The sequence below is a fragment of the Callospermophilus lateralis genome, chromosome 16 (genome assembly GCF_048772815.1).
Source record: "Callospermophilus lateralis isolate mCalLat2 chromosome 16, mCalLat2.hap1, whole genome shotgun sequence".
Classification (NCBI taxonomy): Eukaryota; Metazoa; Chordata; class Mammalia; order Rodentia; family Sciuridae; genus Callospermophilus; species Callospermophilus lateralis.
In genome coordinates, this window is record NC_135320.1 from 86,845,512 (window position 1) to 86,863,986 (window position 18,475).

The 18,475-nt window shown below is 42.1% G+C and overlaps 1 pseudogene; it reads left to right on the forward strand.

Annotated features, from left to right (window-relative positions):
- The first annotated feature begins 16,373 nt into the window (after positions 1 to 16,373).
- On the forward strand, positions 16,374 to 16,837 carry LOC143381975 (small ribosomal subunit protein uS13 pseudogene; annotated as a pseudogene).
- Positions 16,838 to 18,475: the final 1,638 nt, after the last annotated feature.

Consider the following 18,475-nt stretch of genomic DNA (forward strand, 5'->3'; position numbering starts at 1 on the left):
CTTAGGATTTCTCCTACCTTCTCAATATTAATCCTTAATTTAAAGTCTTCTCCCTTTGTTAATCAAAGACTGAAAGCTCAATTGTTCTTTTGCCAAATAAATGGATTATAGATACACTTTAGAATCTGGCAGGAAATGTAATCATTATAAAATGATTTGAAAAGAAGATAATGAATTTTTTTTCTCTAAAAACGAACAAGTCAAGGAAATTAAACATCTGCAAGAGAAATGGCAACATTTTTAAAAAGTTGTCGTTTCACTTTGGGAGCCAAATATTTTATGAAGTTAATATTCACTTAATAAATTCAAGCTACACCCCTGTGTACCTATGCCAAATTTTGGTTTGTCAAATTAATTCATTGCCTGCTCTGTTGTTTAGTCATATTTCTGGGCAGCTGTTCATATGTTGATATCTTTTCTCCTCTGATAGAATGCCATCTTCGTGGGGACTGGACCCTGTCTCCATGCCCATCTTGCTTGCTATTTCAGCCCCAGGTTGCAGTTATAGGTAAGTAATGAGCAATTCACAGGATTTCTTGGCTGAATGAGTGGATGCCACCTAAGCTTCTCATTCCCTTTCCTGAAATCGAGTTTCAGCAGCTGTTTTGATGTAACTAACAAGGTACCACTTGCCTGGCCTATAATCTTCCTAACGGTTCACTTGTGAGTCCTTTAGTGGCTGCCAGACCCCTGGGATATATGCCCAGTAGGACCCAGACCTGCTCTTGCTAATGCGAAGCTCCTATCCTGAGAACTGACAGGAGACTTCTTTAAATGCATCTACTTTCTGCTTACATACTCTCTCTCCAGCATAGTGGAGCTCTGTTGGTCCTTTATAACTTCTGTTTCTATGGAGATAGATGGGTTGAGCTATTACTGCATAGAGCCAAGGATTATAGAAACAGAAGAGGTGGGAATTAACTTGGACACTCTTGGTGCAATTAGCCTCTAATGAATCCATCCTCAAAATAGATTGGCTGTGACCCCATTAGTCCAGAGTCATGCTCAGACTTTGCCTAATAAGATATTGAATGTTAACTCACAGCGGGGACTCTAAAAGGGGCTTCTGGGGGAAATGTTTACTGAATAAACATTCTGGTCACCAGGGAGGGAATGAGTCATTTGCATTTCCTGTTTTAATGTGTGAAAATGTTTTTCCTCTTGAAAGGGACTGCATTAAGGAGCTTGGGGGCAGTTTGCCAGGCTCATTCACACCAGGGATTAGGATCTGAATAATACTATAGAACTACTCATGCAGGAAGAGGGGCGTGGGTACAGCTTCTCTTGACCTTCATAATCATGCTGCCATATTTACTCTGGAGGGCAGAGTCTATGAAAGTCTTCTCATTTACAAAACAGGAAAAGGGGATCAGAGAGGACAATGGGTCAGACCAAGGTCACAGCACTGAGCAGGTAGCAGAGCAGACCTAAATCTTGGGCATTCTGATTCACTTCTTAAAGTGCAGAGTTGCCTCTTACATTGCATAGGAGCTTGCACACATGGAGAATTTTAAGTCATATGTCAAGGTGGAATATGAGAACCCTTGACTGATGACGAAACAGGAAGTACATGACTCACCAGCAAGAAGAGGAACATATGGAGCCGCCGTGATGAGGAAATCATTCCCAATCAGACTGCCCTTGGTCCTCTGTAAAAATAATATTGAAAGGATCCCATTTGCCATGAGGTCTCTGGTATTTTTCCAAATTATGATACAAACGTAAGCATTTTTGTTCAAAATACAGTGTTCATTCCATTACGTCACACTGCTGTGGGAAGAACATGCTCACCCTGGTGGACTGTCTCCCCGTCCCCTGCTCCTCCTCTCTGCTGCAGTTATCTTCACATCAACCAGCTGCACCTTAACAAAGCCTTTGGCTCTTGGCCTCAGTCTGGCCATGCTCATCTTGTTTTGACCTGTAGTCTCCTTCCACACAAGCTCTGCAGTCAGGAAGAGTGAGGGGATTAATGCCCTTGGGATGGCCTTGACAAATGGGGCATAGAATTCCATGGACAAGCGCCCCTCCTCCACGGTTCCCCTAGTTCTCTCTGAGGTGTATTCCCCATATACCTTGCTCATACAGCCCCATGGGCATTTACCACTAATTGCCCTGAACTAGCTCAATGAATCAATCTTGCTCTGGTTTTTCCTGCATCTTCCTTCATTTTCTCCAGCCCACACATTCTATTTTTTTTCAGTGAGCCTAAAAGAAAGAGGGAATTTGTCTCCAAATCTTCAAGGCAGAACAGTCAATGCAAGCTAGTCTATGGCAATAGTGGTGGTTCCAAATGATAATCAGGTGAATAAGCAGGAATTGTGGGGTGCAATCTGGAGATAGATGTTGGGCCTGGTCGAAAAGGTTATTTTAAATATTCTGTGATTGATATAGGAAACTTTTAATGGGTGTTGGTACAATGTGTTCACATTCATATTTTTAAAAATTTCATATATTTTTCAAGTGATTTTAAATGGAATAATCTTTTCTCATTTATTCCTTTTTCTATATACTCATTTAGCAAGCATCTGAACTCCTTCTCCATGCAAGGAGAGTGATCCAAAGTCAAATGATGTCTCTAAGGTATTTGCCCTGCACCCTAAGATGAAAGTATTTCATAGGATGTCAGACATCAAGTGACTCCTTGATGGACATCCCAGTCCCTAAAGAGTACAAACACATGAATTTCAGTTAGGTCAGAGCAAAGAACGAGTGCCAGCAGAGCAGGTCCCTCCACACCCAGAACCTCAGCTTCTTTGTTCATTGGGTAAATGTTCATATAGCGCCTTGGTCTCACAGGAGGGTCACCTTGAGATACTGCATGAAGTCAGGTGCTTAGCATGTGTCATCTCTCTGTCTCCACTGTTCATACCCTTTTGTTTTAGGTAATGTTGAACCAAGGGATGTTGGTTCAGTTCTACTAAGGGACACACATAGTGGCAGATTTATCTCTATATTTAATATGTTCTCAAACTCCAAACCAAGTACTTGACTGCCCAAAAGACACATACATCTTGCTACTTCTTAACATACCCCAAATAAATATGTCCATGATAGTCAAAGCATGTCCCTAGTCTATGTCCAACTACACTGCATACCCAGGCAGGTAAGCAAAACATCCTAGGCTGATCCTCAGTGTTCCCATCCCTCCAAAATGTCATCACACTCCCACTTCTCCATGTGTATTTTTTTATGTCTCTGGATGACAAGATTTTGATTTCCCAATTACCTCCAACCTCTAACACAGCATCTGCATAGAGGAGGAGCCTTAAAGTTTATTCATTTCAATAAACCTTTGATGTTCTGTTCACAGCTCAGTCAGTAGGAGAAGGATCTGTAGATTATCCACAAAGGAAATAAATAATAGTTTGTTGCTAGCTTCCAGAGAGAGAAAGTGAGGCTGACAGAGACACATCCAGGGAAAGAGACTAGAGAAAACATTTATTTCCCTCCAGGGTGATGTTTACAACAAAGTCATAAACTAGGCAGTGTTCCTTCCCAGCTCCAGTGAACAATTTGAGCAGAGGTAACCAGAGTGTACTTCACCCTACAGGGCTTACACAGGAATTATAATGGATGCTTTAATTCTAATAATTCAGCCTTAAAGCAGATAGAGCCACTCTTCCCCTAACACACAATTAGTGCTCCAGGAAGTGTATTTCCCTGAACATTACTAAAAATTTTATGGCACTAAAAGTGGAGAATAGTAATGAGCAATTTGGAATTCTCTAGAATGCCAAAGAACTTCTTGGGCCCATTTCAGACACACCAGTCTTAAGAAAGTCTCTCTTTGAGTTTCCAGAATGACTACAGAGGACAGAGCCGGGCTTGTGCATCTGTCTCCACGGCTGGGCATTGGTACCTGCTGTTTCAGACTCTCTTTAGGATTTCTTAATGTAGGAAAAGGTGTGTCATAACTGAGATTTCTGAGATCATGAGTGACTTGTGGTCGGTCCTTTCTTCCTCCCGTCACCTGTGGAGAGTCTGTGGGGTGACAAGCAGCACAGCCAATGCTGGGGGTGAAAATAAAGAAGCATATTACACAGGGGAGCAGAGCCAGAAAGCCCTTCCCAAGCCTGAAACAGGGCCGATCAGGGGCACTGAAAAGAGGCAGATATTTACACCACTAGAATTCAGCTCACACCAACTTGCTCCAGGGACCAGTCCTTGGCACCCGAATGTCCCTATAGTCTCTTCTTCAATGACCTATTTTTCTCATGTTTTAAATCTGTGTCTGGGTTGACAGTGCTCACATCTCCTTCTCCTGTTGTATCTCTCCCTGAACTTCTTTCTTCATGCCTATGGGCTACCTGTTTCTCTTCTTATCTCACCAGCACCTTGAACTGAAGTCCAAAAATGATCTCTAAGGTAACTCTGAAGCCTTGTCTTTCCTTTATATCTACCTTTACCATCTGATTTTCAATCAAGGAATCATATTTCATTTGAACTATGCCACCAAGATGCAAACTTGAAAAGCAGTCTTAATCTCCTCTCTGCACCGACATACTCTCCTTCAGTCAGCTGATTGCACCTCCAACGCATGTCTGTTCACTAATGTACCTCTACCACTGAACTGTCCTGCTGGTTTATAGGTACTTTCCCTCCTCATAATCAAAATCACATTCAACAATGCAGACATTTAAAAAGTATCAATCTTTTTATACCTACTTAAATTCCTTGAAGGACTAAACAAACATTTGCACTTAAACTAAGTTCACAAGTCCTTATGAGACTCCTGCACCTCACAGCCTGCTCCTTGCTGACTTTTCCAGTTGCCCATTCCTCAGTTCCCTTCCTGTGGTTCCGCAGTAAGGGTTTCTTTACCCATAATTCCCTTTCCCTCTTCAAAGGCTGCTTTTTGCTCCCTTCACCTGAAGCTCCCCTCCCCAGCTCTGTATGGAAAGGCTTCTCATCAGTCACAGCTTGGGTGAGACACACCTGTTTCTATTCACACCTGTTTCTAATCATATACATATGATTAGAGAGAGAGAGAGAGAGAGGTGTTTAGCAACAGGGACAATCTTCTTCACTTGCTTCCTTCACAATAACCCCATTTTCTTTATTGTCCCTTATCCTCAGGAAATTGCAAGCTCCATGGTGGCAGATACTTGTCCACATATGTTTGCCAATATAGTTAACTTGCCAAGTCTCTATAACATAGTAGACTCTTGGCACATATCTGAGAAACTATCTGTACTTTCTGAATGAATGAATAAATTAAGAACAATGAATCTTCTATTATTCTAGAAAGGTAGCTTCCTATAAAAAACAACAACAGGGGCTGGGGATGTGGCTCAAGCGGTAGCGCGCTCGCCTGGCATGCGTGCAGCCCAGGGTTCCATCCTCAGCACCACATACAAACAAAGATGTTGTGTCCGCTGATAACTAAAAAATAAATATTAAAATTCTTTCTCTCTCTCTCTCCCTCTCTCACTCTCTCTTTAAAAAAAAAAAAAACAGGAACAACAACAAAAACATAAACGCTTTATTCAAAAAACAGTTGTTTCCCACTAATGTTGTATCCAGTGTCTGTGTTCCAGGACAAGAGACCCCTGCTAGATGACTTCCCTCCAACAGGGCTCAGCCTCTTATCTTGTGGTTTCCCATCTAGATTCCCAGAGTCCCCTTCATTCATCCCACAGAAAACAAAACGGAGGAGCTCAATGTGGGGTGCATTACTGGGCCAACCTGGAGGATCCCCTCCACTGCATCCCCTTGCCCTGGACATTCTCACTGTGAGGCCTACGGCCCTAACTAACCACAAAGGCAGCTGGGACAGGCAGCTGGGAATTCAAGGACAGTGTTTGGTGAGCAGCTTGTTCATTAGTGACATAAAATCTTAATCTGTTTTCTGCTTCTTGTCTACAATCTTATGCTTGATCCATGTCATGTGAATTTATAGTCTGTAGTGAATCTATCAATCAAAAATTGAGACACTTTTTTCTACATATTTTCAAACATTGTCTTTAAAATTGTGTGTGTGTGTGTGTGTGTGGGTGTGTGTGTATGTGTGTGTGTGTGTGTGTTGCAGATCTGGCTGGGCATGATACCCAAACCTCTGGATAGCAGAATATGTTCTATTTACACTTTTAGTTGTTCTTCTTCTTCTTCTTCTTCTTCTTCTTCTTCTTCTTCTTCTTCTTCTTCTAATGAGACAGTAAATGAGGAGAATTTCATATTTCCTGTGTTCTGAACTTTTATTTGGATATTTTTTAGGTTGCCCTAACTATAAAATTCTCCCATATGCAAAGTTTTCTGATAATAATTTGAGATACTATTCTACAGCAGTTTTTTTTTTTTTTGGATATCTGAGGGGGCAGTAGAGAAGTGCTTCTGTTTTATTCTTCTTGGCAAGAATAATGTCCCTGAGAATTTTAATTATACTATTTAATTTAGCTAAGATCCCTTAGCAAAGCCCAAGAACCATGAAAGTGAAAAAAAAGTCAACAAAAAACAGGAAGAAGAATATAATGAAGGAACCCAAGCACAAAGCTCAGAAAATGTTCTTAAAAATGATATGTGAGTGCTAGATGAAGGAGTACTTGCTAACAATGAAAAAAAAAAAGTGAATGCTATACAGGGGAAAGATATTTTTCTGCTGGTAACAATGAAGACAATGTACTCAGTTCCTGCAGTGATGCTCAGATGTGGAGGAGAAGGTACCTGCAGGAGCTCAAGGCTCCAGTGCTCATACTGGTGACAGGTGAGGACATGGATGACGGATCCCAAGGAGAGGTGTAGTGGTGCAGTGCCAGATTGTTCCTCAGGGGCCTCTGAGGCTTCAGAACATTCTGGAATGAGGTCAACATAGAGGTGTGACCAAGATCAAGACTCCATGAACTTGGGACAAACAGCCTTCTCCTGCAGTCATGCAGTGGTGTCCTGTTCTGACCCGGAGTGGGGCTCAGGGCACGGTTAGAGTGGGGTGGAAACCCAGATTAGCCCAGCCCAGGGAAGTGGGACCTAGAATACGGTTTTCAGTTGAAATCTTGAGCACTCATTAAATCAAGACTTCAGATTAACAACATTTATTTAGTATCTTGAGTACTTTGTACTATAAACTCTAACAAAATGTATACATGTGCATATAAACATATATAGATATGTATACCCTCAACGTGTGTATGAGTGTGTGTGTGTGTGTGTGTGTGTGTGTGTGTGTGTGTTTTCTTGTTTATATGAAATTCCAGTTGGAAAGTGAATTATTTATATTGGCTAAATCTGGCAACCATAAATCAAAAGGTCTAGAGGAAGAGGAGTAGAACAAGTCTCTAACAGATGCTTCTTAATGTTATGAATTCTAAGCTCAGTACCAACACACATGTCTTCATAAAGTGCTAAGACCAGTCAGATATGAGCCATCTCCATGACTGGCCCTCAGCTCAGTAGCATCGTCCCTTCTCTTTGGAACCTTGCCTGGTGGGTGGCTGGGCATGCCTGAAGCCATGAAAACATGAAATGAAAACACAGCACAGAATCTCCTGGTAGGAATGGCCCAGGGCCAAAAGAAAGAACCAGTTTTATTTGATATTGTACTATTTGTTGTTTCTTAAAGGGAGTAAAAGTTTCCTTTTAAATAAAAAACTATAACTTTTATAAAGCCATCATGGTAACTCTGATTACAGTGTTTGTAACCCAGTGGAGCTCCAAGTGCCTCTGTGAAAGGGAATTCTTCACAGCCACTGTGGGGTTCATTACCACCTTTGGGTTATGACTCAGCCCCTTTGGTAAATATAGCCCATTACAGACTTTCTCTAAGAGCTGAATTATAGTAATGTAATTTTTTAAAACTCACAAAATTTTTTTGTGGCAGAAATTAACTCCAGGGCTTTTTAAATTATATCCACTTCTTGATGGATCACTAACATCTCTATTTTCCTGATTTCTTATTGGAGTCAAAAATAGTCTCTTTTGTCCTTTCACATGATCTTATTTTAGCCACCATCCTCCTGTGCCACTTCCTTTACAACAAAGTTATAAAGCAAAACCCATTAGCAAATCATTTATGGGAGATATTGGACTCCTGAACCTTTGAACAGATAGACATGGTAGCCTTGAAAGAAAAAAAAACTGAATGGAGAATGAGTTGATCTTTGAGTGCAGAGATCTAGCAGGACAATCCCTTGGTCTGTGTCTGCTAGCCAAGAGACCCGCTGTGGAGGGCATGGTGAGAGCTTAGGTTCAAAGGGGAGATGTGGAGAATCACAAACCCAGGACTTCTGAAACATGAGCTGTATCGCATGCTGAAAATAGTGGGAAGACAATACCTGGAATTCATTTGGGTAATATTGGGTAATACTGAAGCAGTTCTCTACATACAGCACTGAAGTGGCAGGAGAACCTGTTTGCATTTCTACACATTGCTTTGCACATTGATACAGGTGTTAATAATGAGTGAACATCCCCCACAGCAAGTGTCCCACATTTCTGATGTTGTCACAGCCTAAGCACCAGTCATTTTGTTGTCGTTGTTGTTGTTGTTAGCCACCTTTCCATCATGTAACAAGGTACCTGTACTTTTGTGATGAGAGAAAGTCTTATTTTGGCTTGCCACGTTGGAGGTCTCAGACCATGACCCCATTGTTTCAGGGCCTCTGGCAAAGAAGTATGTCACACTAGGAAACTTGTGGCAGAGCAAAGGAACTCACCTTGTGAAAGAAGGTGAAAGAAAGGGAGGGAAGGGGCTGGAGTTCTACTATCCCCTTGAAGGACACAGCCCAGTGATTGGAAGCTCCCACCAGGTTCCAACTCAGTCTTTCCGCCTCCCTTCAATGGCACCATGTTGGGGATCAAGACGTTAACAGGAGAACTTGGGTGAACACTCCAGATACAGACGGTAGCAACTCCTACCTGCAGCTGGGCTCTCTTTTACCCTGGAACCAGGAAGTGCCCATGAGGAGGGAAGCTCCAGGGCACCTCACCTGGTCCTCACACCTTGGGGGACTTCAAGGCATCCTGTATTCTGCCTCCCACAGTTCCAACAGAACAGGTCCTCTGATGTCCATAGCAAGAGCTGCTCCTTGGACACCCTGTATTGGCTTTGTCTCCCGCCTGCTATTCCTTCTGAACTCACCATCAATGTCTCCAGGAACACGTCCCAAATGATCACTTACCCAGACCCTAGACTCAGGAATTCCTTTTGAGAACTCAGCCAAACCCAGAAAGGGGGAAACCACACACACACACACACACACACACACACACACGCACGCACATATGCACACACACAGAGCATAATCAAGACTTCTGTGCCCATTGACAGTTTCCCTTGTCAATGTTTGAAAGTCTTTACCCTGTGTTTTGCTTCTAGTAGATTCAAAGTTCAGAGCCTTATACTCAAGTGCTGGGTCCACTTTGAGTTGTATTTTTTGTTTGTTTGTTTGTTTGTTGTTTTTGCATTTGTGGAGAATCTAATTTTATTATTCTGCTTATGGATGTACAGTTTCCTAGCACCACATGGTAAAGGTACTCTCATTCCTTCAACGCATGTTCCTGGCTTTATCCAAACCCAGCTAACTATAAATCCATGGATTTATTTATGGCTTCCCTGTTCCACTGGTCATGTGTCTGTTTTTATGCCAACACAAAACTACGTTAGTAAATAAGGCATTGAAGAACATTTTGACTCAGTTATTGTGATGCCTCCAGCTCTGTTCTTTCTGCTCAGGAATGTTTTACTTTTTTGCAAACTTGTATGGTTTCTTTATACATTTTAGGTTAGTTTTATTTTATTTCTGTGAAGAAAGTCATCAGTATTTTCCTAGGGATTGCATTGAATCTGTAGATCATAGGGGATGGTAAGAACATTTTTAACAGTATTGATTGTTTCAATCCACGAACATGAGATAGCTATTGTTTGCATGTGTTCTCTTCAAATTCTTTGATTAATGCTTTATAGTTTTCATTGTGGACATTTGCGCTTTCTTGGTTAAATTTACTCCTAGATTTTTGTTTTATTTTATTTTGCTGTTTTAAATGGAATAGAATTATTTTAGCTACTTTATTATTGGTGTATATAAATACTATTGAATTCTGTATGTTTACATAAAATAATCATAAAATTATTTTACAAGAATAATTTCTAGTGTCATATAATTTTAGTGACTATAATTAACAATTCTAAGTGTTTCAAAATAGATGAAAGGTCTTTATTCCCAACACAAAAAAATCTAAAATATTGAAACAATGATATATTAATACCCTTGGTTTGATCATTGTTCAATGTATACACATATAAAAATATCATACTATACAACATAAGAATTTACAATTCTATGCATCCATTATAAAACAGTTGAAGATTCTCTCTCTCTCGCTCTCTCGCTCTCTCTCTCTCTCTCTCTCTCGCTCTCTCATTCTTTCGCTCTCCCTCTCCCTCTCCCTCTCTCCTTTGGTACTATGCTAATATTATCATAAGCTTTATGATTTCTCCCTTTAAAGTTGAGTAGTTGAGAAGATAATATGTATATGCATTTAACCTTATGTAAGCCTAATCAGAAGGAAATATAGTATTACATCCAAAAAGTTCATGTTCCTAAGTGTCTAAAGAAATGGGGTATTCACTGTCTAGTAAATTCAAAGAAGTCTCAAGAAGGAGGTGGGACTCAGGCCTCACCTCTGAGGATAGAATGAGATTCATGAAAAGAAGTCAAAAGTTCCTATAGCTGGTAAAACCCAAAGATAGAAAGATGGAGACAATCATGAAAGACTTCATACATCACAAGACAAATCAGATTCTTGCATGGTGAATTTGAAATGAGAAGCAGCATGGAGGGCATTAATGCTCATTGACCATTTAGCAAGATTTCTGTGCATATGCATACCCCTTTGTATTTAAGCAAAATAGAATGGTGGCTAAGGTTAGGAATACAACAGAAAGTGCAAGCACACTGGCCACTGTACAATGAAAATTCTGTGTATGTGCATAATTACACAAAAATCTTTTGCAATACTCATATACACGTAAGTATATATATGTGTGTGTGTGTATAATCAAATATGAACAAATATAGGATACATACAATTTACACATAAATATTATGCACTGACATAAAGTTCTTTATCTATATCCACATATACATAGAAATAGATAGAAGTACAATAAGAGGATTCCATTCATGTTGTAATGAAGACTACTAAAATCACTTGGAGAAAAGAGTTTTGGAGAGAAATACAAGCTGCTCCCTAAAAACATCTGTACTGGGAAGATACTCTGTCACAACACACAGATTATCTCCACTTCTTGAAAAAATGCTTTTTTTCTTTTGCTTTTTGCTTATTCACATTTCTTTCTACAAAAATTGTTACCAATAAAACAAATAGGAAAGTGTGTTTTTTTAAAGGAATGTATTGCCTGAGGTGTGCCACTTACAAGCAGTCTCAGTACATCTCATGGCCACGGTGCTGGTGGGTGTCGTGGAGTCCGGCTCAGGCCAGGCCCACTGCGCAGAGAGTGGATCCACCAAGCCAACCACAGTGAGGAGGCTGAGTTTCCTTCCTGGGTGACTCCATGGCTGCCCTTGCTGTGACAAACTGATAACCTCCTTCCTCTTCAAGTTCAGAGAGAAGCAGGGCAGGCAAGATCAGATAGGGGGAAATGGATTTTGACAGGGCGTTTTGGGGTTTTCAGAACGCAGGTCTTCATTCTGGCCTAATGTTTCACCTGGGTTTCTAATCTCCCCATTATGGAACAATCAAAAGAGGTCATTGGGGAGATTTTATCTTCCTGGAGGCCTTATGAAACATTTATGAGTTTCCTGACAAAATCAAACCAAGCTTCCTGTGCCGTCCCTCCTTCCCCAGCTGTGCCCTTCAGAGTGCCTGGCTCACTCGGGTTGATAGGGAGTATGAGCGATACTGTCTCTTGAGATTAACTCATTCATGGTGATGGCTGGCCGTCCTGTACATCCCTGACCCTCAGCAATAGCTAGTGCTGAATTTATCAAATGCAATAGCTTAATTCTGGATGCTGATTTCCTATGATAATTGCCTATTTCTGTGTGCAGTTGCCTGAAGAAGAGAGGCAGTGCAAGCACCAGCATATAAACCGGGCTCTAAATTAGACTGTCTTTCTTGCTAGTTGCGTGCACTGGGCCAAGAGTCAACCTTCCTTTCTCAGTCTTAGTTTCTTCATCTGCATACTCAAGCTAAAAGTCAAAGCTCACAGACTTGTGACACAATTTAGGAACAAAATGTATGCATTATTTCATAAGTAATTAAGAGCAATTTAAATGCAAAAATCATTATAAACAGTATTAGTAATATAATTTTCCAAACATTTATTATTCACCATATACCAGTCATCTACAACACTTATTTGTTATGAAAATGAATATTATTGAAAACTCCTAGGATCTCAGAAAGGAAATATAAGAATAGCATCTTACATATTGAAATAAGTCATATTGAAAACATCAATAGAAAACTGTTGACAATCTGACATATAACAAAAAGAAAATATTTTATAATTAATGAAGGATCTGTTATGTACAAATTTTAAAATATCAATTACTTCATATAATCCTTCAGTTCAGTAGATAACTTTATTTCCATTATATTGATGAAAAACTCTAATATTCAGAAAGAGACTGCTTGAAGTATGGGAACAGAAAACAAGTTATATCCAATTTCATATCTGTTCTTTTCCCACCACTCTATATTTTTGGTTGTGTTTATCTGTTGGATGTAACATGACACTGTAAGATACTCTCTCACTCTGTGGCATTCACATAGACATACACACACACACACAGAGCTGGGCGTAGTTAATGTGGTTTCCTTCTTATGCTGCACAACTCAAAGTGCATTAAATTCAATTTAAGAAGATTGACATGCTGGACAGATATCAAATGACAAATTGGAAATGATGTTCACCACTAACGTCAGAGAGACTTTGAGGTGACATGCTCTAACTTAATGCATGCTTTGTGGAGAGTAGAATGTTAAACAGAACCCTGAGATTTCTACCAGCTCTGATAAAAAGAAGAGAGCTTTGCAACAAATACAGTGGGTATTGGCTTGGAGAGTGCCACAAGCCTGGGTGACATTTCCACCTCAGATAACAAGTAAGTCATAGTAGACTTTCATATTTTGAATCAGTGTTGGGATTGAAGAAGCCAACCCCCAGATTTTGTAGACAAGGTGGAGGTGCTAAAACCAGGCAGATCCTCCAGGGTGCATTTTGTAGCCCCTGGTCCCCTCTTCCCTGGAATCAGCTCTTTGCCTTTACTCATGCAACAGGCAAACTCCAGCACACCCTCTGCTCTGTCAATCTGGAGGTCAGAGGCTGTGTCTGTTCAGGGACCCTCTTCACCCAGAGCCTCATAGCATCAATAGCGAATGCTTCAGAAGGAAGCCTTGACTCTCCTATGACAGGTGTCCTCAGTGTGCCTCCCAGCCCCTGCAGCTGGGTCTGGCTGCCACTACACAGCACTCCCATGAACTCCTGCTGCTCCGTTCCCTCTGCTGACCCTGGGAATGTGCTGGCTCTCACACTTCACCTCCTCTTTGCGCTCATCTCTGACATGGTCTGTAGAAGGACTTCCTCCATGATGATCAGGTTTTATAGAAAGCAGGGCACATCTGTTTTCCCTTTCCAGCCTATGTTAATGATGCACAGAAGGCACATAAGAAATATAGTGTTGACGAGAAGCAACATCAGAAATGCACCAAAAGGTGATCATTTTAGCAATATTTGTCCAAATCTTACTCAAAGGATAAAATGAATATAATATTTTCCAGAATTTCCCACAAAATCTTAGAGTTCATATAGTTTCAAGAAAGTTTTACTGTCTCAAAGTCCATTCAGCCAACGTCCGCCTTCAGCTGGTTGTATGCAAGGCCGTTGCAATTTGGGGGGGTATGCTCCATATTTTATGTATGGAACAACAGAGGTGCCTTCTCAGGACACAAAGATTATTGAGGGAGTACTTTTGTTAAGACAGTATGTTTATACCCAACCTTTTCTTAACGCCAGGCACTGCTGTCAGGCACCCCACCACAATCATTTAACACTCTGAAGCCTGCAGGGTGGTACTCATGCACAGACACAGTGCAGCTAATAACCTAAGGGTGCTATAGAAGAACCCAGGAGGTCTGGCACAGACTGGGAGAGAAAAGTACATCAGGAAAAAGTAAAGATGCCTAAGCCAGATATAAACCAGTGAGTCCTAATGTGATGATTCTAGCTCACTAGTTGTGACAAACGAAGCAGCAAGGTATTCACATCAGGGGACAGGGCAGGGGCATTTGAAGATGCTGCTCTCCTTGTAACTTTTCTGTGAATATAAAGCTCTTTTTAAATGAAATGTTTGCTTAAATCATGAAAGGGGACAAACAATAAGAACAATAATTTATCCAATATGACTTATATGGTAAACTTCATATGTATCTGTGACATATGTATATTCAAATATATACAGAAAGGGCTTAGAAGTGCATGCACATATGAATTTACTGGAGGTTAATACGAGGAGGGGAATATGTATTTCTATAATGTCTAAATATTTTGTAATTTATGGCTGTATATATTTCTATAGCATGTAAATATTTTACATGTTTGCAATGTGGTAGTCTATTTCTTTCATGTTAGATTTATTTTTAGTCAATGAAAGCAAGATAAGAAACTTAAAGATATAGTTATATTTAAAATATACAGAGGGGGGTAAGAGAAGAACTTTTCAGACAGCGAGAACATTGTAAAGGTCAAAACTTGTAATGTGACTTATCCACCTTTTGGAATATGCATAGGTATGAGAGTTATCATTTGTTATGTCTACAAATTACTCATGTCCTAACAGCAAACACAGACTAAACAGAGAACCCCTCCCCACAAGTCCCCTTTCCACAGTCTTCAATTATATCTGAGATGTTGCCATAAAAACTGGCAGCTGAATAACAACAATCTTTGCAATTCTCTTTGGGATCGGAGGTTCATGAATTATGCATGTGCATGCAGTTTTCACCTGTGGCAGGTATAGTATGGGCAATTTCCCTAACATATTAAGAAAGCAGCCATAATACCAGTCATAGGTGTAAATGAGATTTCCTGTCAGCTTGTTAAACTGTTCATGTCACCATGTGGTGGGAGGGTGCTGTGTGTAGAAATCAGTGATTGGTGGGAGCCCTGCGGGTGCCAACCCCCCCATGACATGGTTCTCGGTGAAAAGATGGACAGCCTGTTTCTAATTCACTGCTTCATTTATGCATGCCTTGCTGCACTGCCATACCTCCTGAGTCATGCCACAGCCCACCTGATAAAGCAGCTGGTGAGCACTGTGGAGAGTTTCTACGAGAGATCAGACAGATGTCAAAAAGGGGGAGATAATTGTCCATAACTAGAACCCCCTCTGGCTGCAATGGTAAGAAAAAACAGCTTGATGCAGTTTGAGCTACAAGCATCTGGATTCCTTAAGTCCACTTGTCCCTAGTGCCCGTAATCGCTTTGACCTGGCAAAGTCCTGAGAAAATTACCCATAGGTAAATCAGGTATTACTTTAGGTATCCTGTCTCAACTGTGCATGCAGGATATTAAGAACATATTTTCACAGTAAATGAACTCTGGGTGGGGAAACTAGAGATCCCTTTTTTTGCCTGGGTCTGAAGTGGGCCACTGCATGCTTTCCTAGGGAAGTCCTTGACATTTCTGTGTCCTGCTTGCATTACCTAACTGTCCAGTAAGAGGGCTTCCTCATTGCTAAGTTGTATCCCATTACTGCACGACTCTGAGTCTTTCCATAGATCGTCTACTGTGGAAACGTTGATTTCCTAGACTGGGAAGCAGTAGGACATGCACTGTGTTTAACTGTTGCCCCTGTTCTTCCTTTCAAATGGCCTTAGTCTGCAAGGTGTGGGCTCTTCCAATGCTTCTTCTTATCTCCTGTCCTGTTCTTCTCTTCCTCCTGGCTGTGCCCTTAGCATTGTGTGTGCTCTGAAGATCCACACTTCCCACTAACCTGGAGCAGCAGTCAGCATGTTTATGTTTCCATGAATATTCAACAGATGGGAGTGACCACTTCCTGGGCCCAGAGTAGCTTCTTCCAGTCACTCTCTCCCCTCCTCTCTCTTTGCTCTGCTTTGGCGTGTTTTCCTTCATGTCTACTGGCCCAAGCCCAGATGCCCTGGGTGACTTCCCAGTTACAACTGGGGACTGTCTCTCCCACCCTGCTCATTCAGCTTCTCTCTTGCACAGAAAGGCACCCGCCTACCTGGCTCTTCCAAATGGAAAGCCAAAACCTCAATAACAATGAAAACAACAGCAGCAAGTCCCTCAGTCTCCACTGAGAGGGATGATCAGATTAAGGCAGTTTCCTTACCTACATTAAAAAGCAAAGTGGCTCTTCCACAGGAGGCCTACATGCCACCGCTCTGTTGCCACTATGTCTCCAGTGATTCCTGAGAAGTTCCAGCACATTTTGCGAGAACTCAACACAAACATGGATGGACGGTGGAAAATAGCCTTTGCCCTCACTGCCATTAAGGGTGTGTGGGGCGAAGGTATGCTCATGTGGTCTTGAGGAAAGCAGACACTGACCCCACCAAGAGGGCTGGAGAACTCACTGAGGTTGAGGTTGAACCTGTGACCACCATTATGCAGCATCCACAAGAGTACAGGTCCCAGAATGGTTGCTGAACAGACAGAAAGCTGTAAAGGATGAACAATACAGCCAGGTTCTGGCCAGTGGTCTAGACAACAAGCTCCGGGAGGAAGATTAGGGTCCTTAGGGGGCTGTGCCACTTCTGGGACTTCCGTGTCCAAGGCCAGCACACTAAGACCACTGGGCACCAAGGCCACACCATACGATGTCCAAGAAGAAATGAGTCTGCAGGCCTGTCCTGTTAATAATGAAGAGTTTATATACCAAAAAAAAAAAAAAATAGTGAATCAAAGCACAGGAACCCAAAGCAAATTTTTAAGGAAGAATGTGGAAGATATCAGGATGGATTAATGGTGTTAGGAGTAGGAAAAATGACTGTCTGGAAATGGTCATGAGGGGTGAAATATAGGTGATGATATTTGAGTTGAACTTTTGAGGAGAAACTGGAGTGAGGTTAATGTTATGGATCCCCAACAACAATCGTGTGCAAGTCCTCAGGGAAGGCAGCCCATTTTGTGTTCTTTCAACTGTGTCTTGAGTGTTCTAGGTAATTGTTAAAAGTTAAAATAGAGGATTCGCAGAAGTGTGCTCCTTCAATGAGGAGTAAAGAGCTTCACATGCAAACTTCATTATCTTTTTTTTCAACAACTTTTGAAAGTCTTCAGACCCCCTAAAAGACCCTGAGCGGGAGGAAGGACCGATATCCTTCCTTTCCCAGTTGAGTCCACAAAGTGTGTGGAGGGATGGAGTGACTTGCCCAGGGCCCTGAGCCAGCCCCTGGGGAAGCAGTCATCCAGTCCCTCTGGGAGGCCCCACCCCACTAGACAGGCTTCTCAGGGCTGACTGCTGGGGGTCCCTGGGCAAGGTAAAGAAGCCACTGGTGTGGGTGTGAGGAAAACCGAGAGGTGCACCTTGGTGACTGGAGAACAATGTCAAGGTGAGACAGTGCCTTGGCTGCCCAGACGCAGAGGGTGGTGTTTCTTAGAATGCACAGCAGCCGGCTGCTATGAGAATTGGGACAGCATGTTGAGGAGGCCGGGAAGACAGTACATGTACAAGCTTCCAGATGCTTCCTTAGGAAACCGCATTGATCTCTTGGCAGGGTGCCTGACTAAGCCTGTGACTTGAGTCTGTCCCAGGACCTCTCTCAGGACAAACTCCTGGCCACTGAAGGAACAGAGAAATGTCGGTCTCTGAGAGGAGAGCAGAGAGAAAATGAGGCTACGGTTCAGTCCCAGAGAAGAAGATAAGAGAAAGCCTACATGCGGCATGTTTAGGGCACCAATGCCCTTCCACATGCTCAGGGAGTGCCAGCTCCCTGAGTCCTCTGCACTCCAGAGAACAAAATGGTTCCCACTTTACTCATGGGAATCCAAGAATCAGAGAGAAGTGATTTGCCCTTGGTTATGGGGCTGATGTGTGAAAACCAGTGTGTGATCCCAAATCAGGCCGCAATGGCTTCAAAACAGACCAACAAACCCAAACCTTTCTAACAGTACCCTTGGTTTTTCTGAACTGGGTGAAAGGAAGAGAGGTGAGAGCGCTGCCCAGGACCCCTCCTTCGTCCATGGGAGCTGCCTCTGGGAGCCCCCCTGCTCCGGAGGGCGAGCCAGGGGGACAGTGCTTCCCTCAGCATCTCTCATGCCTGGTGTGTTGGGTGGCATCTCAGGGTCCCTGAACAGAGCATGCTCCAACCTCCACAGAACAGGCTTGTGCGGAGGCAACAGAGCTCAGCACCTGGTGCAGAGACTAGCAAGGCTCCCCTGCCTGCTCTTTTACTAAGAGGGTGACTTAGTTAACTCTCTACAACTCACCTCCCTCCTCCTCTAAGGGTGGTGCCAAGGGTCAATGCATTAGGGTCCAAGTGAGAACTGAATAATTCA